This window comes from Oncorhynchus kisutch, linkage group LG5 (assembly GCF_002021735.2).
Source record: "Oncorhynchus kisutch isolate 150728-3 linkage group LG5, Okis_V2, whole genome shotgun sequence".
In the NCBI taxonomy this organism is placed as follows: Eukaryota; Metazoa; Chordata; class Actinopteri; order Salmoniformes; family Salmonidae; genus Oncorhynchus; species Oncorhynchus kisutch.
Window position 1 is genome coordinate 7,062,277 of NC_034178.2, and position 25,256 is coordinate 7,087,532.

At 42.0% G+C, this 25,256-nt stretch overlaps 1 protein-coding gene across 2 annotated transcripts in view; it reads right to left on the reverse strand.

Annotated features, from left to right (window-relative positions):
- The window catches only part of LOC109890097 (beta-1,3-galactosyltransferase 1-like), a 118,427-nt gene that overhangs the window by 25,061 nt on the left and 68,110 nt on the right, over positions 1-25,256 (reverse strand). Inside the window, exon 3 of one of the 2 annotated variants that reach the window (XR_004209938.1) lies at positions 8,967-9,109. The exons of the other annotated variant lie outside the window; for it this stretch is intronic. The gene's annotated coding sequence lies outside the window, so the exon portion shown is untranslated. Of the gene's footprint in view, positions 1-8,966; positions 9,110-25,256 lie in introns of those variants that run through there. 2 annotated transcript variants of the gene reach the window in all.

The window sequence follows — 25,256 nt, forward strand, 5'->3', positions numbered from 1 at the left end:
GCCATGCAATCTGTCCTAAGATGGAGCCATCATGGAGAGATAGGGGGTTTGAATTCGCGGCTCGGGTTCACTTCTTGTCTTGTTGCTGCTTCGAGTTTATCCTCCATACACAGTACCAGTCAAAAGATTGGACACACCTACTCATTCAAGGGTTTTTCTTTATTGTAATAATAATAATGAATAATGAATAATAATGAAATAACTCATCTGGAATCATGTAGTAACCAAACAAGTGTTAAACAGATTAAAATATATGATGTATGTGAGATTCTTCAAAATATCCACCCTTTGCCTTGATGACAGCTTTGCACACTCTTGGCGTTCTCTCAACCAGCTTCATGAGGTAGTCACCTGGAATTAATTTAAATTAACAGGTGTACCTTGTTAAAAGTTATTTTGTGGAATTTGCTTCTTTCTTAACGCGTTTCAGCCAATCAGTTGTGTTGTGACAAGGTAGGGGTGGTATACAGAAGATAGCCCTATTATGGCAAAAACAGCTCAAATAGGCAAATAGAAATAGTCCATCCTTACTTTCAGACATGAAGGTCAGTCAGTCAATACAGAAAATTTAAAGTTTCTTCAGGTGCAGTCGCAAAAACCATCAAGCGCTATGATGAAAATGGCTCTCATGAGGACCACCACAGGAAAGGAAGTCCCAGAGTTACCTCTGCTGCAGAGGATAAGTTAATTAGAGTTACCAGCCTCAGAAATTGCAGCCCAAACAAATGCTTCACAGAGTTCAAGTAACAGACACATCTCAACATCAACTGTTCAGAGGAGACTGCGGGAATCAGGCCTTCATGGTCTAATTGCTGCAAAGAAACCACTACTAAAGGACACCAATGAGAAGAAGAGACTTGCTTGGGCCAAGAAACACGAGCAACAGACATTAGACTGGTGGAAATCTGTCCTATGGTCGGATGATCTCCGCATGTGTGGTTCCCACCGTGAAGCATGGAGGAGGAGGTGTAATTGTGTGGGGTGCTTTGCTGGTGACACTGTCTGTGATTTATTTAGAATTCAAGGCTCAATTAACTAGCATGGCTACAACAGCATTGTGCAGCGATACGCCATCACATCTGGTTCGCGCTTAGTGGAATATAATTTGTTTTTCAACAGGACAATGACCCAAAACACATCTCCAGGCTGTGTAAGGGCTATTTGAACAAGAAGTAGAGTGTGGAGTGCTGCATCAGATGACCTGGCCTCCACAATCACCCGACCTCAACCCAATTCAGATGGTTTGGGATGAGTTGGACTGTAGAGTGAAGGAAAAGCAGTCAACAAATGCAAAGCATATGTGGGAACTCCTTCAAGACTGTTGGAAAAGCATTCCAGATTTGTTTAACACTTTTTTGGTTACTACACGATATGTGTTATTTTATAGTTATGTTGTCTTCACTACTATTATACAATGTATAAAATAGTCAAAAATAAATAAAAACCCTTGAATGAGTAGGTGTGTCCAAACTTTTGATTGGCACTGCACATGTATCAGCTGTATCTGGAGTGACACTGTTAATCATATTGTTCTTTCTAATACTGATCCATCTGCACATTATATAAGTTAAGAGGTGGAGTATAAGATTTTACTAAGTTACGGTTCATATAAAGACATCAGTCAATTGAAATAAGTTCAATAGGCCCCAATCCATAGATTTCACATGACTGCCAATACAGATATGCATCTGTTGGTCACAGATAACACAGATTTTAAAAAGTAGGGTCGTGGAGAGGGTCGTGGATCAGAAAACCAGTCAGTATCTGGTGTGACCACCATTTGCCTCATGCAGCATGACATACAGTGCCTTGCGAAAGTATTCGGCCCCCTTGAACTTTGCGACCTTTTGCCAAATTTCAGGCTTCAAACATAAAGATATAAAACTGTATTTTTTTGTGAAGAATCAACAACAAGTGGGACACAATCATGAAGTGGAACGACATTTATTGGATATTTCAACACTTTTTTAACAAATCAAAAACTGAAAAATTGGGCGTGCAAAATTATTCAACCCTTTACTTTCAGTGCAGCAAACTCTCTCCAGAAGTTCAGTGAGGATCTCTGAATGATCCAATGTTGACCTAAATGACTAATGATGATAAATACAATCCACCTGTGTGTAATCAAGTCTCCGTATAAATGCACCTGCACTGTGATAGTCTCAGAGGTCCGTTAAAAGCGCAGAGAGCATCATGAAGAACAAGGAACACACCAGGCAGGTCCGAGATACTGTTGTGAAGAAGTTTAAAGCCGGATTTGGATACAAAAAGATTTCCCAAGCTTTAAACATCCCAAGGAGCACTGTGCAAGCGATAATATTGAAATGGAAGGAGTATCAGACCACTGCAAATCTACCAAGACCTGGCCGTCCCTCTAAACTTTCAGCTCATACAAGGAGAAGACTGATCAGAGATGCAGCCAAGAGGCCCATGATCACTCTGGATGAACTGCAGAGATCTACAGCTGAGGTGGGAGACTCTGTCCATAGGACAACAATCAGTCGTATATTGCACAAATCTGGCCTTTATGGAAGAGTGGCAAGAAGAAAGCCATTTCTTAAAGATATCCATAAAAAGTGTTGTTTAAAGTTTGCCACAAGCCACCTGGGAGACACACCAAACATGTGGAAGAAGGTGCTCTGGTCAGATGAAACCAAAATTGAACTTTTTGGCAGCAATGCAAAACGTTATGTTTGGCGTAAAAGCAACACAGCTTATCACCCTGAACACACCATCCCCACTGTCAAACATGGTGGTGGCAGCATCATGGTTTGGGCCTGCTTTTCTTCAGCAGGGACAGGGAAGATGGTTAAAATTGATGGGAAGATGGATGGAGCCAAATACAGGACCATTCTGGAAGAAAACCTGATGGAGTCTGCAAAAGACCTGAGACTGGGACGGAGATTTGTCTTCCAACAAGACAATGATCCAAAACATAAAGCAAAATCTACAATGGAATGGTTCAAAAATAAACATATCCAGGTGTTAGAATGGCCAAGTCAAAGTCCAGACCTGAATCCAATCGAGAATCTGTGGAAAGACCTGAAAACTGCTGTTCACAAATGCTCTCCATCCAACCTCACTGAGCTCGAGCTGTTTTGCCAGGAGGAATGGGAAAACATTTCAGTCTCTCGATGTGCAAAACTGATAGAGACATACCCCAAGCGACTTACAGCTGTAATCGCAGCAAAAGGTGGCGCTACAAAGTATTAACTTAAGGGGGCTGAATAATTTTGCACGCCCAATTTTTCAGTTTTTGATTTGTTAAAAACGTTTGAAATATCCAATAAATGTCGTTCCACTTCATGATTGTGTCCCACTTGTTGTTGATTCTTCAGAAAAAAATACAGTTTTATATCTTTATGTTTGAAGCCTGAAATGTGGCAAAAGGTCGCAAAGTTCAAGGGGGCCGAATACTTTCGCAAGGCACTGTATCTGTTGATTGTGGCCTGTGTAATGTTGTCTCACTCCTCTTCAATGGCTGTGCAAAGTTGCTGGACATTGGCAGGAATTGGAACACGCTGTCGTACACATCGATCCAGTGCATCCCAAACTTGCTCAATGGGTCTGGTGAGAATGCAGGCCATGAAGGAACTGGGACATTTTCAGCTTCCACAAATTGTGTACAGATCCTTGCGACATGGGGCTGTGCATTATCATGCTGAAACATGAGGTGATGGGGCGGATGAATGGCATGACAATGGGCCCCAGGATCTCGTCACGGTATCTCTGTGAGTTGAAATTGCCATTGATAAAATGCAATTGTATTCTCACTCTGTTCACAACGTTGACATCAAACGTGCAAACCGCACGTCCACACGGCACCATGCACGTGGTCTGTGTTTGAGAGGCTGGTTGGATGTCCTGAAAATTCTCTAGAACGACATTGGAAGCGGCTTATGGTAGAGAAATGAATATTCAATTCTCTGGCAACAGCTCTGGTGGACATCCCTGCAGTAAGCATTCCAATTATAAGCTCCCTCAAATACTTGAGACATCTGTCACATTGTGTTGTGTGACAAAACTGCACATGTTAGAGTTGCCTTTTATTGTCCACAGCACCTGTGTAAATATCATTATCTTGGCAAAAGAGACACTCTCACTAACAGGGATGTAAACAAATTTGTTCACAACATTTGAGTGAGGTAAGCTTTTTGTGCGCATGGAACATTTCTGGGATCTTTCAGCTCATTTTTTCAGCTTATTTCAGCTCATGAAAGATAGGGCCAACACTTTACGTGTTGCATTTATATTTATGTATATAGTTGGTCTTTGAAAGTGGTAGGCAGTGGAGTTGTCAGATGAGTGGGGCACGGGGGGAACTCAAGGTCTGTATTGGTCGTTAGTTCTCAGACAGGTAGCTATAGCAACGTGAGAGAGGAGCCAGTGTGAGTTTGCTCTGTGTGAGAGGAGAGTGAGTCGAGTGTTGCCCGTGTCGAGGGAGTGAGGGAAGAGGTAGCACTTCTCTGAGGTCTCAGGCAGAAAGCAGTGTGTGGTGTTTGTTTAAATTGGACCAGTCTGGTCTCCTGCTGGAGGTTGAGTGGACCAAGGGACCTCAGGGCCAGTTATTGTAATGATGAGAAACCGATGTGTGAAGACTAGAGACAGAAAGCTGTCAAAAAATGCCTTAGCAGGAAGTAGGAAGTAGCAAGTAGGAAGTCATTAAAGCAACAGGTGGTGTGGCATCCTTCTCATCACTTTCTTCTGTCTCTCGCTCCCCATCTTGCTATCTTTTCTTTCAGTCTCATCTTGCTCTATCACCCCTTACCTGAATCCCTCCCATCTCTCTCCTTTCTCTTCCTGTTTCTCCTCATCTCTCTCTCTCTTGCCCCTTACCTGAATCCCTCCCATCTCTCTCCTTTCTCTTCCTGTTTCTCCTCATCTCTCTCTCTCTTGCCACTTACCTGAATCCCTCCCATCTCTCTCCTTCCTCTTCCTGTTTCTCCATCTCTTTCCTACTCATTCACTCTTAGGTTGTTTTTTTCACCTTCCAATCCAAGAGGTTCTTCTCATCTCTCCCTCAATTACAAAACAGTCTGCAGTAGTGATTGGTACAGCAGCATCTCCTATATTGGAACAGTGAGTTCTTTTTAAGGTTTACTTTATGTTAATTCTAGTCCTCTGACTCCCTTCTCAGAGTGCTACTTAACGAGACTGCTCTGCTTCTAAATGCATTAGGGAAGGTTTCCAATTATACGATGCAAATACAATTAATAACATTCTTTGTCAGATAAATGACACATATCAAACCAAGGAGAGAGAAAAGGCACCAGGTTAGTTAGAACTCCTCTGCTCATTTTAATATTTGCATAACCCCCCGTTCCTACTCTGCAATAAATAAAGGTGTGATATCGTGATCGACCAAAACAAAAAGGAACGATCGTGACTAGTAGAGTACTTGTCTTGTTTCTAGGGCTATTAGCGTTTTGGCTATTTTGAAAGGATCTGTGTATAATCAGCCTACACAACACATTATCCAGAGATGGGAGTGGTAATTATGGGCTCTAATAGGGGCCAATTAGACTGACTCTTCAAGCTTTACACTGTAACGCTTGGATTCATTCCTCTATCCACAGTGGCATGTGGATTTCCTGTACTGTGAGGGCTGCTGTTCCTGTGGTAGAGATGGAATAGTGTGAAGTCGGTTAAATCCTAGTGTAACCACACCTATTTCTAGTACATTCAAAAACATGAGCTGGTGCACGCCCAGAAAAATGTGTTTGTGTGGAGGTGCTGTCTAACGGCGAATAAACTATAAACTATCAAAATAAAGGAAGTAGCACACTCCATGTATAATCTCCCAGCATTAAGTTGCTGGGAGTGGGGCCTCCCGGGTGGTGCAGTGGTTAAGGGTGCTGTACTGCAGCGCCAGCTGTGCCACCAGAGACTCTGGGTTCGCGCCCAGGCTCTGTCGTAACTGGCCGCGACCAGGAGGTCTGTGGGGCGATGCACAATTGGCCTAGCGTCGCCCGGGTTAGGGAGGGTTTGGCCGGTAGGGAAATCCTTGTCTCATAGCACACCAGCAACTCCTGTGGCGGGCCGGGCGCAGTGCACGCTAACCAAGGTTGCCAGGTGCACGGTGTTTCCTCTGACACATTGGTGCAGAAGCAGTGCGGCTTGGTTGGGTTGTGTATCGGAGGACGCATGACTTTCAACATTCGTCTCTCCCGAGCCCGTACGGGAGTTGTAGCGATGAGACAAGATAGTAGCTACAATTGGATACCATGAAATTGGGGAGAAAAAGGGAGAAAATAAAAGTTGCTGGGAGTTTATACATGGATTGTGCGACTTTCTTTATTTTGATAGTCTATGATGAATAAAAAAACAGACGGCAGGCCAACACACTACAAACAGAACACTTCAAGATACCCACTTGTTACCAGACGCCATGATCTTGTTCAAAAACTCTTGTTTTTGTTACTTTGTTAGTACTTTTATTTGATTGTTTTATGATGTGATTATTTTACTTTGTTACTTTTATCTTAACACTAAACAAATACACTTGTCTCCCCTTCCTCCCCCCAGTATGTCCTCTCCTCCTAGGCTGTAATGTGACGGACACCTCCCAGTGTGTCTCTCATCCAGAGGCTGCATGGTGTTGGAGAGATTGTGTCCCTGGAGCTCGAGGCCCAGGTAGGGAAGGATTCACTACTGTTCTCTAAGAACTCTGAAAATGTACAGCTCAAAACACTCAGTCGCTTTTCCAAACTAGATTATATTTTCGTGTGTGTGTGAGAGATGAGAGAGAGAGAGAGAGAGAGAGAGAGAGAGAGAGAGTGGGGAACAAATTACAAAAAATGTCATTGCCATAGAAACAAATCAGTGGAGACAGTCGATGAGGAAAATAACCAAACCAATAATGCAAGCAAAGATAATATCCTAGTTGAATAGTTCTCATCAAACACATCTTTTAATGAACAAAACACTTTTTTTCCCCAGAGATGCCAATGTGTAGAACTGGTTTTAACCCTAGTGACTCAAAGTCATGTTTTCTATCCATAACGACAGTAGAGGACAGGAGCCACTCTTCCAAGATGTTCAAAACCATGACAACGGCATACTGTAAGAAGAGCAAATACCACACTGTTAAAGAGCATCGTTCCTTGCTAATAGAACTGTGATGACTGCAGACATTATACTGATTGGTTCTCTGTTGGTTCTACTGGCCTTGCCGAGCAGCCATCTTTCGAAGCCCTCTTTTCAACATTCAACGGCACACTGAGCAATATTGATTGAGATAGTTGGGTAGTTTGAACATTAAAGAGCCTAAAAGTGGTTATTTGAAGACTGACACCCCCTGCCCAGCACGCATAAAGACACAGATACACACCGACAGTTGCTTTTAGTCAAACAGCCTCAGTCTGTGAGCCATAAAAGCATAAGATTCCCTTCAGACATATGGCCCGTCAGTGAGGGGTGTTACCAGGACTCTATAGGTCTCTACTGCATACACCCCAACTTAACCCTTGTTTGACACTCACAGCCACTGAATAGTAATCAGTGTACTATTGTGCTTACATACTTTATTAGCCTCAACTGTATATAAACCCTTTGTTAACCCTTGGTTGACACCCTCAGCCTCCTGGCAGTAATCACTGCACTGTTGTCACTCACACACTGACACCTACATGCGTTACTAAGACCCCTGCCTCACTGTGGAAAGAGTGTGAGATCGATCTGGATCCAAACTGAATTGAACCATTATAATGAGGGCAATTTCCTTGGAAACTGCAGGAGAAACAAATCTCCTTAAATCACTACCCACACAGCAGCCTATAATGACCATATAATGGAGGCCTCCAGTGCTCCCACTCGATTTGGACTGAGTATAAAGAAATCATATTTGCACGCCTTAAATTATACACCACCATTTTTTAAAAACGTTTTAAAATGACTAAGCAACCATTTATTAGAAATATTGCAAGTGTTATTGCAAAATCACCCATAGTTACAGGCTCTAGCCTGAACAGTGTTAAAACATGTAATGTGCTATTTAAAACCTCTCTCTAGGTAAATCTCCAACACGGTTGCCTAAACAATAGAACAAGGAATATCCAATATCTCTTATTCAACGTAAACACTAAGTCCTACTTAAGTAAAGGGAAGTCGAGCATCACGTCAGTATGAGGTCGCGGAAAGTCTTTTTCGTGAACATAGACGACAATTAAAGAGAAAGCAGACAGTGAGAGAGTGTGAGAAACAGCGGGTGTAGAGAGAGGTATTTGGAGCGGAGCGGTGCCGGAGCGCTCATTAGCCGAGGCTGAGGTGGCGGTACAGGACGCCCGACACGTCTTCAAACATGAGATTGCGCCGGTGTTCGACTCGCTTCTACACATTAGCATCATCAAAGTGAATATTTAAGAGACTGAATTAAGAGAATAAAGCATATGCATGACAGAACCCATGACGCGTAAACCTTAGCAAAGGGCATTAGTGTGGGAGAGAGAAAAAGAGAGATTGAGAGAGAGATAAAGAGAGAAAGGATGTGTGCCGTGCATGCAAGCAAACCTTAGCTTCCCCTGCCTGAGTGAGAGACAGAGAGAGAGAGAGAGAGAGAGAGAGAGAGAGAGAGAGAGAGAGAGAGAGAGAGAGAGAGAGAGAGAGAGAGAGAGAGAGAGATTTAAGTACACATCAAATCTATTGAACTTTTACCAATCAAAACAATGAATTACACTGTAAATACCGAAGTAATAGAAAATGACAAAGCTGGCGTATGACAGTCAGTGCAATCCAAAGCTGCATCAAGGATACTTCTTTAGAAAAGGCTGAATAATGTTTTCTAAAATTGTAGTCTTCAGGCCATGAAAAGAAAATGAACAAACAGAGAGCTTTTCATTTTCTACAGTGCAAAATCCTTGAAGAAAAAAAGTGGGAGGTACTTTATTTTCAACTGTTTTTCCCCCAAAAAGTTTCCTGGTATGACGCCTTTTCATAAAGACAGACTTTGAATTTTTATCTCACCTTAAGGTATAGAGCTTGTCATCAAAACGTAATCTCTCACTGGTCCTGCAGGGAAAACAACGGACAGCCTTGACCTCAATCTTTCAGACTTCTGGCTTGTTTCCTTCAGTCCCTAGACCCTTCTTCTACCCCTTTGGTGTTCACAGATCTGAAAGGAATGGATAGGAATAAGCAAGAAAGATGATGACGCCACCTCCCCCATAGGCTAAGTGGAGTTCCTCCGCCATTATCTCTTACCAAACCAATCCTTTAATATCTGTGAACCTCCGTCTCTGATTGGCAATTACTATTACCCTGCAATTACTCTTCAATTCAATGAATAGCTTACGATCACAATATATAATTACAACACTCCTATTCTGACAGAGGCACAGTAAGCTGCTCTGAGGAAAATAGGAATGAATACACCGTCCGAGGATTTTAATCAGTGTAATTAGTAAATGGTGCACAATAGAAAGAGTATAAATGACAGTTTATCTTCTTGTAGAGTCTCCATTGATGTGTCACCAGGTGGTTGTGGGTAAATTGGTGAGATGGGTAAATTGGAGAGATGTAGACACTAGATAATACATGAAGCACTTTATACCATAAATGACCTGAAGTCTACAAAATAAACTCTTTGTCGTACCTTCCCAAGCTCCCATTTGACAACAACTACAGTACATTCCAATTATGATGTGAATTCATTCAGGCTAAAGCGCCACCATGGCATGTTGTACAGTACAAACAATGTAGGGATACAGAGAAGGAACTCTTGAGTGAACTGTTGAACTTTGGTGCGTTTCGTCAGTGATGAGGGACTCTGTGTTAGTAATGTGATTTATGGTAGTTGGCAGATCAGAAGACAATTTCTCCAGGCATCTCTTTGTACTGTATGTGTGTGGGCAGATGTAGGATACTGTGTGTGTGTGTGTGTGTGTGTGTGTGTGTGTGTGTGTGTGTGTGTGTGTGTGTGTGTGTGTGTGTGTAAGAGAGAGAGAAAGAGACTGCCGTAGGTACTTGTATGTACAATAACTGTTAGTGTCTGTGGGTCCTGTTTTTGTGTGCGCGTGCTTGTGTGCACGACTTAGTGCGCTAATGTGTGACTTCGCAGTGTTCACAGGTCCGCGAGTGGGAAGAGAAAAAACAAGTGGGCTGGGAGAGGGAGAGTGTGTGGTTGCATGGTGCCAGTTCTTTGGTTTTAGAATCTAAATTTGGATTATTTTCAAAACCATTAGTGTCACAGTGCTCTTTGTTTGAGGTCAGAACAACTCGCTGAGGTAAAGCATTTTCAATTATTTATCCTTCTACTTTTTAAATTACCTTTAGTCATAGAGATTGATGAGTATCTAGCAAGGGAACAAGGATAAACTACAAACAGAACATCAAGATGGTAATGGGTACGTCTACCTCGCTCTCAAACATGCATCCTTCAACCAGACACACGGTAGAAGAAACTCTGGCTTACTCTCATTTTCTCTCTCTACCAACCTGTCTATAACCCTGTCACCATGGTGATAATGAAGACAATTTGACAATAAATACAGTAAACACACCTTGACCACAAATCTAAATGACTAGATAGATACCATAGGTTTCCCAGCCAATTTTCTAAACTTTCTCAATTTTCTCAATTTTCTCAACCAGGTGTTGATTGGCTATTTCTCTCAAGAACCATGACATAACAATACCTTCCATACCATCCCATGGAATACACCATACATACATGAAATGTCCCTGATAATACTGACAAATCTGGTTCTTGGCCCAGTTTCTGCATTCAACATTCCTATACATAATTGGGTTAGTGTACAATAACTGTATGCAGCTTCAGGATGGTTCAAAGTCTCCCCTGTTCCCCCTCCTCCCACCCCCGCCCGTCCCCCAGTCTCCATAGATGGGTTGGTTATTTAGCAACGAAACCGAAGCGTGCGCAACTATGGGACAAAACAGACTTACTGTAGATTGTTGACAACATGTAAACTATATTTAGTGTCCAATGTTGTTGGCTCTCGAATACATTGTCACAGTTGTTGGTTAGCTAGCTAGCCAGCACATTTTTGCCACATTAACGTAGACATGACATCAGCCAAAACACCTAATAACAAGATGGTATCAAGAACAACTTAAAACTAGTTGAAATGAGCAACCTACAATTCTCCACATGGCAGTGTCTTGTCATCATCATTGCTAGCTATCTGACCATCCAGATGTAATTACAACACAGGGACCTCTGCCCCATTGAATCGTGTGTATCTCTTCGGTGATGTTGTCAGCTAACCCGTCTATAAAGTCGAGCAGTGATGCGGTGACAGAGGGGGAAGGAGAGGAGGACGATGTCACCATGGGACATGAACTAATTACGCTTCCATTATCCTACAGTTCCACTCTCTGCATAGCATTGAAAGCTTACACCCTCATAGAGTACTGTGCTCTGCTAGCGTGGTGTCTGTCAGTGTAAATCCTCAGAGCACAGCTGCATGGATATACTGCCATTTAGGTAGACACCCTGTCGCCATGGGGATAAGAGTGATGTAGCCTGGTCATTTTATTGAATATTTTTCATTCGGTTAGTCTTGCCTTACCTCTGCTCAGTGTATACTCCTGTGTTAGTAGTTCTAAGGCAAGCACAACATAGTAAACTTGACAAAACTGAATAGCTGAATATTGAATAGGCTGATGCAATAAGGGGCTTGTGAAGCAAGAGTCCCCACTTTAGAGTCCCCACTTCCTATTATTATTATTTGGAATGCTACTCCTCTTATACTGTTTAAGCTAGAAACACAATTCCAACTTTAAAATGTTCAGAGTGGTCAGGACCAGTGTGCTTGTATACAACTTTTTAATATATATTTAAAACTTTTAAACTCCCAGAAATCCAACATTCCATTCACTGGCAACAAAGCAACTTTTGACAAAAATCTGCTAATTTGACCCCTTTCGCGACCAGTTAGTCAAAACGTGAGAGCATGTGAAATCTTCCTCTACTTCTCTGCTATTCCAATTGGAACAAAAATAGCTGCTACCAATCTACCAATACAGCTGTTTTAGTAACCTCATTAACAATTTTCCCCAAAACTTTTTACAAACAACTGAAAAATGACATCTTGGTCTACTGCTCTGGTATTAAAATGACCTGGAATCGGAACAGAATGATCTACTACCAATCAAAAGTTCCAGCTGTTTGTCTGAGTTTAGAGTTACGAAAAGTACCTAGCTAAAGCCAGCTAACAGCTCTCTCAGTCTTGTCGTTGAGCAGCTCAAACGGAGCCGTTGCTATGGACACTCACACACACTTAAAGGGTATGACATCTTGGTTTACTTCTGTTCTATTTAAAGCTGGAATCAGAAAGTAATTATCTTCTACCAATCAACAGTTACAGCTGTTTGTCGGAGTTTAGAGTGACGGAAAGTAGCTAGCTAACATCAGCTAACAGCTCTCTCATGTCTTGTCATTAACTATATAAATGTGCATAAATGTGCATAAAATAACTTACCAACAGTAATTCTTGAACCGTTCAAGATAGAGACCCCAAACCAACTTGCACATGTTCAGGCTATCTTAACTTCAAGTTCTTAAAAACGTTATTAATAAGGATTAGCCCCTTTTTTTAAAAAGGAATGTAGTAGAAAGGAATGTAGTAGAATATAACACAATAGATCTGGTAAAAGATAATACAAAGAAAAAAAGCGTTATTTTGTATTTGTTTTGTACCATCATCTTTGAAATCCAAGAGAAAGGCCATAATGTATTATTCCAGCCCAGGTGCAATTGAGATTTTGGCCACTAGATGGCAGCAGTGTATGTGCTAAGTTTTAGACTGATCCAATGAACCCTTGCATTTCTGTTCAAGATTTTGTATCAAGACTGCCCAAATGTGCCTAATTTGTTTATTAATAACTTTTCATGATCAAAATTGTGCACTCTTCTCAAACAAAATCATTGGTATTATTTCACTGTAATAGCTACTGTAAATTGGACAGTGCAGTTAGATTAACAAGAATTTAAGCTTTCTGCCAGTATCAGATATGTCTATGGCCTGGAAAATGTTCCTGGGAAAAACCTCATGTTTTAAGTAAGAAGCACCACCTCATGTTGTAAGTATCATGTTTGTCGGAGTTTAGGGTGACGAAAAGTAGCTATCTTTTGTCAGTTAAAACAGCTCTCTCATGTTTCGTCATTGAGCAGCCCAAACGGAGCCGTTGTTATGGATACTAGCACACGCAGAGGAGCTCATGGGGCAGCACAGGAAGCTAGGGACAGACAGAGAGGGACAGAAGTTGATCCATCCTTAGTTTTCCACTATCACAGCCATTAAACTATGTAACTGTTTTCTTCCTCTCTGGCAACTGAGTTAGGAAGGATGCCTGTATCTTTGAAGTGACAGGGATTATTGATACACCATCCAAAGTGTCATTAATAACTTCACCATGCTCAAAAGGATATTCAATGTCTGCTTTTTTATTTTTACCCATCTACCAATCAAATCAAATTGTATTTGTCACATGCGCCGAATACAACAGGTGTAGACCTTTACAGTGAAATGCTTACTTACAAGCCCTTAACCAACAATGCAGTTTTCAGAAAAATACCTACAAAAATAAGAAATAAAAGTAACAAATAATTAAGAGAAGCAGTAAAATAACAATAGCGAGGCTATATACAGGAGATACTGGTACAGAGTCAATGTGCGGGGCACCGGTTAGTCGAGGTAATTGAGGTAATATATACATGTAGGTAGAGTTATTAAAGTGACTTATGCATAGATGATAACAGAGTAACAGCAGTGTAAAAAGAGGGGCATTGGAAAACCTCCCTGGTCTTTGTGGTTTAAATTCAGTGCCCGACTGAGGGACCTTACAGATAATTGTATGTGGGTACAGAAATGATGTAGTCATTAAAAAATATCATTCAAACACTGTTATTGTACACAGAGTGAGTCCATGCAACATAATATGTGACTTGTTAAGCTAAGCTTAACTTCTAAACTTATTTAGGCTTGCCATAACAAAGGGGTTGAATACTTATTGACTCAAGACATTTCAGGATTTCCTTTTTAATTCATTTGTAAACATTTGTAAACACATCATTGCACTTTGACATTATTGGGTATTGTGTGTAGGCCAGTGACACAAAATCTCAATTTAATACATTTTAAATTCAGGCTGTAATACAACAAAACTTGGAAAAAGTCAAGGGGTGTGGATACTTTCTGAAGGCACTGTAACGGCTTTGCTTTAAATAGTAAGGTACAATTTGTTTTACTTCTTCCACTACCACAAATATACTTTTAAAAGAGCTAAAGCACCACAACCATCTAGTTATCTAGTTATTGTTTTACTCTTCATAAAAGTAGAGTTTGTACATTTTGGAATTGGAAAACATGTTTGTTTTCAGCCAAAAAAGACGAACACTATCCTGCTTTTAAGCGGTACATTAAACTGCAACATGGACAAAGGTCAAATGGACATTAGAGCCTTCATGAAGTGGCCACTAAAAGCACTCAACGCAGATTTGCCTACAGAACGTGCACTTGCTCTTACTACGAGTCAAATAAATGCTCCCAAAAAAGAACATAATATCCATAATTTGATTCAGAGACAAAAAGGGCCTTGGGGGGTATTTTATCTAACGTTATCAGAGAAGAGGATTCCAAAGTACTTACTTCTTTATCAGGCTAGTTTCAGAGGCACATGTTTTATATATAATTCCTGAAGATACATCTATGTGTTTAGCTGTTCTACTTTCCTCTCAGTCTATTGTACAGCCTGAAGAGGTACAGATGCCCTGATGTATCTATTACACACCATCCTCAAGGTCTGTTCAGCAATACATCCATTTGTTCTACTGACAGACAGTAGTAATAATACAGGAAGACAGGTTACCTTACACATGCTAACATTGTAGCTTTGTCTTTATGTTCACTATAGACCTACAGTAGAGCACACGTCCAATCTGTTTCAATCTTCCATAGACCGTACCATAGACTACCTTGTTGTCATTGTACCTAATGATCATAGGGCGTGATAATATGTGCAGGGGGCACGTCTCACCATTTGGCAGCGTGGGGAAATGTACCTTTGTTCACTGCTTCGTCCGTAACAGACCACATAAGACTTATCAAATATGACGGAGCATAAAGTCAGCCTGGAGCAAACGGATGGTGTTCCGAGCACGACTGTGGCCCATGACAAATTGGGTGATGACAATCGTTTTATGAAATTATGCGTGTGTGTGTGTGGAGGCCAGATCATGCTGAGCTGACATGCCCCTGTGCTGTGAGACTTACGGTACGGGACCGGGGACAGACTCACAATTGACTCATGGCCCTGATGGCAACACTAACACACACACTGTACATACATCAGGCGTGGGCCAAGGTTTCACTAGGTTTCACTAGGCAAACATGGGGGGAGCAGAGAGAATCCAATGCAAACAGGTGAGAGCTGAGTTAATCCAGCAAAGCTGGTATGGTTCCCATTCAGTGAGCCTTTGATACCTAGGTCCATCCCTGTCAGTGCAGGTCCCATGGTGGTACTGTAGTGCAGTACAGTAGCAGGATAGGGCTATCAGTGTAGGTCCCATGGTAGTAGAGTCCTGCATGGGTCAGTTATTTGGAGCCACACCCGCCACGAGCCTAACATCAGGACCAATTTTATTCCGAGAGCCGACCTGTTACTCGCCAATTACATGAATGTATTATTATTTTATTTATTTAAAAAAAGTAAAATGAAGGGGTCGATCAGCTGTAATTGTTGCTTCCATCAATGTAACTGTCTGCATAATTTCCTATCCCCCGTATATTTTTAGTGTACAGTGCCTTGCGAAAGTATTCGGCCCCCTTGAACTTTGCAACCTTTTGCCACATTTCAGGCTTCAAACATAAAGATATAAAACTGTATTTTTTTGTGAAGAATCAACAACAAGTGGGACACAATCATGAAGTGGAACGACATTTATTGGATATTTCAACACTTTTTTAACAAATCAAAAACTGAAAAATTGGGCGTGCAAAATTATTCAGCCCCTTTACTTTCAGTGCAGCAAACTCTCTCCAGAAGTTCAGTGAGGATCTCTGAATGATCCAATGTTGACCTAAATGACTAATGATGATAAATACAATCCACCTGTGTGTAATCAAGTCTCCGTATAAATGCACCTGCACTGTGATAGTCTCAGAGGTCCGTTAAAAGCGCAGAGAGCATCATGAAGAACAAGGAACACACCAGGCAGTTCCGAGATACTGTTGTGAAGAAGTTTAAAGACGGATTTGGATACAAAAAGATTTCCCAAGCTTTAAACATCCCAAGGAGCACTGTGCAAGCGATAATATTGAAATGGAAGGAGTATCAGACCACTGCAAATCTACCAAGACCTGGCCGTCCCTCTAAACTTTCAGCTCATACAAGGAGAAGACTGATCAGAGATGCAGCCAAGAGGCCCATGATCACTCTGGATGAACTGCAGAGATCTACAGCTGAGGTGGGAGGCTCTGTCCATAGGACAACAATCAGTCGTATATTGCACAAATCTGGCCTTTATGGAAGAGTGGCAAGAAGAAAGCCATTTCTTAAAGATATCCATAAAAAGTGTCGTTTAAAGTTTGCCACAAGCCACCTGGGAGACACACCAAACATGTGGAAGAAGGTGCTCTGGTCAGATGAAACCAAAATTGAACTTTTTGGCAGCAATGCAAAACGTTATGTTTGGCGTAAAAGCAACACAGCTCATCACCCTGAACACACCATCCCCACTGTCAAACATGGTGGTGGCAGCATCATGGTTTGGGCCTGCTTTTCTTCAGCGGGGACAGGGAAGATGGTTAAAATTGATGGGAAGATGGATGGAGCCAAATACAGGACCATTCTGGAAGAAAACCTGATGGAGTCTGCAAAAGACCTGAGACTGGGACGGAGATTTGTCTTCCAACAAGACAATGATCCAAAACATAAAGCAAAATCTACAATGGAATGGTTCAAAAATAAACATATCCAGGTGTTAGAATGGCCAAGTCAAAGTCCAGACCTGAATCCAATCGAGAATCTGTGGAAAGAACTGAACACTGCTGTTCACAAATGCTCTCCATCCAACCTCACTGAGCTCGAGCTGTTTTGCAAGGAGGAATGGGAAAACATTTCAGTCTCTCGATGTGCAAAACTGATAGAGACATACCCCAAGCGACTTACAGCTGTAATCGCAGCAAAAGGTGGCGCTACAAAGTATTAACTTAAGGGGGCTGAATAAGCAGTTTTCAGAAAACTGTATTGAGATGAAATATTTTATAAATGACAAAATTAGCAAAATGTCAGCCAAAATCCATATTGTTCTGTCTTGTCCCACTGCCGGCTTGTGGGCTTCCTCTCACTACCATATTTGGTAGTGAGTGGAAACGCCAAGTGGATGCTTCACATTTATACATCTGGTGAAATATCTGTCTCATTGTTCTATCTGTGGTGGTACTGTAGCAGGATAAGGCCGGGCTGCTGACTGAGGCATTGGGTCGGCTCTGAAACAGTTACAGTAGGGAGAATAAAACTGCATAATGACTTGGGGTATTAATATTGTAAAGACCTGCCCGGGCTGACAGACGCTAGCTCTGAAATATCTGAGCCGTTAAGGGGAAAAATCTATCTAAAATACCTGAGCCGACATGATGAAAATCCTTGAGCAAAGAACTTACCCTAATTTGCTACAGGGTCTCCGTACTAGTATGACTGACCCTGTAAAAAAACAAATTTCACTGCACCTATCCAGTGTACCACATGACCAAAGGTACGTGGACACCTGCACGTCGCACATCTCATTCCAAAATCATGGGCATTGATATGGAGATGGTCTCCCCTTTGCTGCTATAACAGCCTCCACTCTTCTGGGAACATTGCTTTGGGGACTTGCTACCATTCAGCCACGAGCATTAGTGAGGTCAGGCGCTGATGTTGGGCGATTAGGCCTGACTCGCAGTCGGCGTTATAATTCATCCCAAAGGTGTTTTCGATGAGGTTGAGATCAGGGCTCTATGCAGGCAAGTCAAGTTCGCTACGCGTTTCAGCACCCGGCGGTCCCGTTCTGTGAGCTTGTGTGGCCTACCACTTCGCGGCTGAGCCGTTGTTGCTCCTGGACGTATCCACTTCACAATAACAACACTTACAGTTGAACAGGGCAGCTCTAGCAGGGTAGAAATTTGACAAACTGACTCGTTGAAAGTCACTGAGCTCTTCAGTAAGGTCATTCTACTGCCAATGTTTCCTATGGAGATTGCATGGCTGTGTGCTCGATTTTATACACCTGTCAGCAACAGGTGTGGCTGAAATAGCCAAATCCACTAATTTGAAGGGTTGTCTACATACTTCTGTATATATAGTCTATGGAAGTATGGTAATGTTGTCATGCATTGTATTACAAACACACATTACCTCTAAACCCAGATTAAAAAGGCTAGAAGAATTAAGTTTCTCTCTCTCAGCCCTGCGTTCTGTGGGTAATCCATGTTTTAATAACTCAAGGTGAGTTGGTGAGCCAAACTACATTATCCCCCAAGGAAATCACTTCTTTAGCACCTACGGGGCACCTTTGATTTTCCCCTATAGATTCGGACTCCCTTGGACCCTTCTCTCCTTTTCTTTCCTCTCCGCTCCTCTCACGTCCTCATCCCTCCTCTCATATCCCCGTCTCCTCTCTTGGCAGCGTTGGCTCTGGAGTCCTTTTTCATTTCAACTTCAATTACCGCTGCCTTCAAGGCAGGAGTCCCTCCGCACTGCGCATTTTCAGGTGTCTCTGAAAGACGATCCTCGCTCTCTAGCAGCGCACACACTGATAATAGCATACACACACACCAAAGTCCCCCCCCCCCACACACACACACTCTACTTTATTTTTTAATGTGAAACAGAAAAGGTGCAGTGCCAGCGTGGGGGACTGACTGAGCCAGGGTGTTGGGTGTAATCCCTCTCATAATGCCCTTCACCACTGCTAGGACATGATGTCATAAATGAACCTGCCGAGAGGTCAGCAGGACTAATGAGCAGCACAGCAGCCTTGAAAACATTGTGTATTATATCCTAAAAGACGTTCAGAAGGTCAAATGGTGAAGTGGTCAAACGGTATTAAGGTGGTTGTGTCAGAGTGTCACGCGTGAATTCATGTAAAAGTCTGTGAAATACGGCCATATGACCAGATGGTCAAGCGATCGTATGGTCAAGTGTCCAGATGGTCATGCCAGAGTGTTACACATGTGATGACAGAAGGGGGTGAAAGGTCAGCTGTGGGTGTGTAAAGTGGTTGCACCGTCCTCCAGTGTTCCTGTCACAGACACACATGATGCCTGGGGGGTTGGAATGGGGCCAGGCGGTGTTGTGAGCCTAGGTTAGCCAAGTCAGTGCAGAGCCAGGAGGTGAAAACAATAGCCATCTTGTGAATGTCTGGAGGTCATGTTGAATCTGACCCCTGTGATGACAGGTGAGAGCAAAGGATGTCTCATGGGAAACTAGAGCCTTGAGTTTGGCACTCTATAGGCATTCTGCTATGGTGGGTGGACTAGGACTCATGGTTCACCTCTGTCTCCAGGGGCCCCTGGGGAATGTAGACCTTGCTGAGACCTTGAGCTACTCTCTCTGCTCGACACTCAGACACGCACACATTCACACTCGCAAACAAGGATATACACATGCACACAATGGCACAGCCCACACTTGTATCACATCATTGTATCAAACCAAGGTTTCATTGTTGTTATCAATATTGTTACAACAGATACTGTTTTGTACACACCAACACACAGTCCTCAATATAAACCCACACCAAACACAGTGATCTGTCACCATACAGCCCCCCAACACAAGGCTTCTATACTCCCACTCAAAATCTGTTCTGATAAAACTAACTGTGGCTCACATCAACTCTTGAAGACCATCGAAAAGCACTTTAAAAGTTAACAGCCCCTCTAAACAGCAGGCTCCCACTGGTCAAACTGTTAAGAATATACTGTATATACGTATAGTTTTTTTCTGATTACTGAGAGTGATACTGCCAGGTTAAAACATCAAATGATAAAATGAATGTTGTCTTTGTTCCGAGACAAAGCAGCAATGTGTGATATTCCCGCAAAAAAATGGTTCTGAGTGGAAGTTGGGAATAGAGGTATGGCCCACGTTTACCCTCTCATACAGGGAGGACCAACCAAACAGGAAGGAAGGACATGATAAATGTGGTTTCGAAACATCCGTCTTGAAACCTGTGTTCATTTCACTGGGTATCACAATAATGGTTTATTGTGTTCTTGCTCCTGAGATGGACTTGAAACAAATGTATTGAACTACACAATAGTATTTTATGTGCTGTACTATAACTGAGGCAGCATTTGTCTGTTCATCTACTGAAGTTCACCTCATCAAAGGTCGTTCTAGTGAAAGGGCTGCTCACTCTTTCAGTACGCAAAGGATACTAGGAGTTTGTGGTTATAAGGACTACGTGAACATAAAACAGGGAAGTGGACCGAAAAGTTAAAAGAGGAAAGAAACTAAATAATCTTAAAACGATCCTGGTTTTATTTGCTTATTGATTTCCCTTTAATAGTTCCAGCATACTGTATTGTCAAAGATGCAGCACTTTGGCAATACAGCATGAAGCGACCTGATGGACGTGTTTGAACTATCAAGTACAGGCGCTTTACACTCTATAGTTCCACGGCAGATATTTCTATCACCTAAAAACAACACATCAACTGGACAGAAACACTTGACTGAGCAGTATACATTACAGATCCAGAAAGCGGCTGCAGGGTTTACCCTATTAAAGCTCCTCTGTAGCCACAACACTAAAAGGTATTTATTGTGCTTCTGAGAGCTATAAGACCTACACCATCCAAGCTTTCACAGACTACAAAACAATCTCTACACAATGTTCTCAGCTTAGCGAAGCCTGGTGGAGATAATTTACAGTTGTGAATGCTACACTGTTTTTGTGAAATGTCATGTGTCTAAAAACGTGTATTTTCCTCTATCTGTGTAATCAGACGAGGCTGGAGATTTCAAACTTTTCTTTGCGGCTGACCCTAGTTTTAGACCTTGGGGCTCTGAAGCTCAACTCAACTTTACAATCGCTTTTGTGGGCTACAGTAAAAAGGGTTGAAGCTACAGTGGAGACAGGTTTTTAACCCTATAAGCTATGAGTCCATAATCTAGCCTTCACATCTTAAGTGGTTGTTGGAATTTCTCCCATTGCGTACAGCGTAATCTGCAGTACACAGCACGTTGAGTCCCCTAGAAAAGTGTTATAGGAATCTAATCCAATATCAAATCAATTAGCATCTGTTTTTTGCTTCGTTTCCCCTATAAACCCCAAGAACGGATTTGATTGATTATCACATCCCCACATTCCTGCCCCTCTATCTCAGGAGCAGTGGGTTTGTGTGTTTATACCCCCTGGAACTGAAGAGAAGTGCTTCACGCTAGACTAATGAAACCTGTGCACTGTGTCATTTAATCTGACACTAGAGTAATCTTCTCAACTGCCTGTTTCCCACCCTGGTATGTTGCGTTATCCCAATTACAGACATGCTCTATTGATCTGAGATTAAAAGTGTTCTTAGCTGTTGTTTCCCCTCCACAGTAACTACATATAGACTGGAAATAGAATCATGTCACCCAGTACCACTCAATAGTTTTATTGGTCATTTTTAGTTGGTGTGTGTGTGTGTGTGCGTGTGTTAATTTTGGCACTTCAATAGAGTGGCAGGCAGCAGAAGCTTGCTTTGTGTGCCTACACTACTATAGGGACACCTTTATCAGGAATGTGGTACTAGAGAAATCCACTCAGTGGCACTTTTCCCTCCAAGAAATGGATGGATGCCAGGTTGGATGGCATCACCCACATCCACCACAACAACCCTTACTGAGATCATTCCATGACTTCATTTTTCAGAGAAGAAAAAAATTATAATATGTTTTATTGTCACATACGAAACACTATAATGTTGAGTCAGACTTGCTTCGGTCATTTAGCATTTCCTATTGATTCTCAATGCTAATCCGCGGATGCATCCTTAACATGCTAGGGAAACAGCTTTCCTACACAGCTGTAGTAGAACCAGCATCCCTTTCCCACCCTCCCTCCCCCACACCCCTATACATGCCAGAATGGATTTTCCTCAGAGGTCGGCATTTAGGGTGTATCCTTCTAATTTCCCTCTGTAATTCAAGTCTGATTGATTAGCGACTATCGACTAATTCATTAAAACGCACAGGGCTCTGTGGGAAAGTGGCTGTTCATTTCAGAGTAGGATCCAACAACTCCATTAGCTCAGCATCTATTCACCAATAATCACAGGAGATTGGCTGCAGTTGGCTACTTCACCAACCAGGAAGCTTTTTACTGCTATAGTGTATGGAGTTTACACACCACAGACCATCACTGTGTCTGAAGTGGCACCCACAATGTCCCCTATAGAGTGCACTACTTTCCCCTATTCCCTATAAGTAGTGCACTATAGGGAATAGGATGCAATTTTTACAAAGCTCTACTACACAAGCTTTCAACTTACCAAACTTCGCTGTTAAAATATTAAAAACATGAGATACCAAACCCGTTCACAAGGTTGCTTAACTCTTGAGGTTCCTCGGGTGTCGACCAAACTCGATAAATCTGCTTTTAGCTTTAAAGCACCTCATTGCCGGAACCAACTACAAAATACATTACAATTAGATGTTCTGGTGTTTCTGTATGGACCTCGCTTTGTGCACAGGAAAGGGCCTTCTCCAAACTGTTGCCACAAAGTTGGAAGCACATAATCATCTAGAATGTCATTGTATGCTGTCGCGTTAACATTTCCCTTCACTTGAAATAAGGGGCCAAGCCCAAACCATGGAAAACATGGTTCTTGTGCTGACGTTGCTTCCAGAGGTAGTTTGTAACTTGGTAGTGAAGGTTGCAACCGAGGATAGATTATTTTTATGCGCTACGCGCTTCAGCACGCTGAGGTCCCGTTCTGTGAGCTTGTGTGGCCTACCACTTTGCGGCTGAGCTGTTGTTGCTCCTAGACACTTCACAATAACAGCAATTACAGTTGACAGGGACAGCTCTAACAGGGCATACATTTTAAAAACTGACTTGTTGGAAAGGTGGCATCCTATGACGGTGCCGCGTTGAAAGTCACAGAGCTCTTCAGTAAGGCCATTTTAATGCAAATGTTTGTCTATGGAGATTGCATGGCTGTGTACTCGATTTTATACACCTGCCAGCAACGGGTGTGGCTAAAATAGCCGAATCCACTAATTTGATGGGGTGTCCACATACATTTGTATATATAGTGCAGGGTTCCAGGGTTCTTTTGTGAAAGTGACCCTGGTCTCAATGGTGACTCCCTGCTGAAATAAAACGAATAATACAAAAAAAATACAATCGGAAACTATGATTGCCCAAAACACAGATTGCATATCAATTTCAGATATAATGCACCTTGTGGAGTGGCATTGGGTGCATGTGAAATGGCACCTTATTCCCTGTATAGTGCACTACCTTAGTAGTGAAAAATCTACTACTACCTTAATTAGTGCGCTATATAGGGAAAAGGGTGCCATTTTGGACGTACCCGATGCTAATCACATGGATACAACTATGTCCTTTGTGAAAGGGTGTATGTAGGAGGTAGTAGTAGATTTGAGGAAAATTAAATATGTTTTTAATCCTATTTTTATTCATGGTGAAGAGATTGGTACTGTTGACACTTACAAGTACTTGGGTGTAATAGTGGAAACAAACTGAACTGGAAGGAGAACTCCCACAGCATCTACAAAAAAAGCCCGATCCAAACTGTACTTTTTAAGGAAGCTTAGATCTTTTAATGTCTGTGACAAAATGCTTTGCATGTTCCATGTTCTACAGCAGTGTCGTGGTGAGTATAGTAAGCTATGCCACTGTGTGCTGGAAAGATAATTTAGCCAAGGAGGATATAAACAAGCTTGACAAAATCATCAGGGAAGCGAGCGCTACAATTGGCTGCAGCCTGTAATCAATGCAGGACATGTTCATAAAAAAGCTGCAAGCAAAAACACACATGATCATGGACAATGACACACACCCACTCCACAGCACTCTAAAGCAACACAGGAGCAGCTTCAGTAGCAGGTCCATCCTGTCCACAAGTTCCACAGAGAGGTTTAGAAATTTTTTACCCATAGACATGAGGCTTTTTAACGAGTATAATGGATGAACTGTTTTATGATGTCTTCCTATTGTGAACAGTATTCTTGCTGTTTTTTCCTCCAGAGTGGGATGGAAAACACCACTTGAATCTGACTGCGCATGCTAAGGAGCAGGTGCCTTCATGTGTCTTGATATGTGTTGTGTTTGGTTGTGTATCTGTCATTGTGTCATGTCCTTATACGTTATGGATGATGAATGCTGTGATAAAACAATTTCCCAAGCTGGGATTAGTAAAGTAATACTCTACTCTACTCAGTTCACGCACAAGGACGGGCCAGGAAGATGTATTGGCTGGAAGTATAATGTATTCATAGGGAGGACGATGGAAAAATTGGTCTGGAGACATGATGAAGCACCTGCTGAGGTGTCATTGATAAATTATTATGGAGTCTATAGAAATTGAGTCAGATCCCCACCGAAGACCCTTCAATTAGCAGAGCACTATACAGTGCTTTACTGCTTCAGTTGAATTGACATATATACAGTAGTGTAAAATGAACATATTTGGGATGATTTGCAAGGGAAATGACAAATATCCAATTTGAATATTTCAGAGGATGCTTTACGACCAATATTAGTTTATGATTGATTAAATTATGCTAAGTGCATTGCTACACACTGAGTCCAGAAGCACACTGTTCTGTGATATTATCATCAGACTCTTGTCAGGTTGCAAGTCAACGAAAAATCTGCAACTTCAAGGCACTGACTTAGCTAGATTAGTGAAATGCTTGTTTTTGCATTATAGTTCTACCCAATGAGAATCTAATTTATACCGCACAAAGTAATCATAACAGATTGGATTTATCTGGCACATTTTCCTAGCTCGCACACACCCATTATTCACAATATAGACTGTGTTAGAATCTGTTTCAGACCAGGTACTTTACTAAAACCTGCTCTAATGATGTGTGCATTATTCATAGTGTGTGCATTATTCAAAAATTTTTGATCATATTACTCCAGTGCTAGCCTCCCTACACTGGCTTCCTGTCAAAGCAAGGGCTGATTTCAAGGTTTTACTGCTAACCTACAAAGCATTACATGGGCTAGCTCCTACCTATCTCTCTGATTTGGTCCTGCCGTACATACCTACACGTACGCTATGGTCACAAGA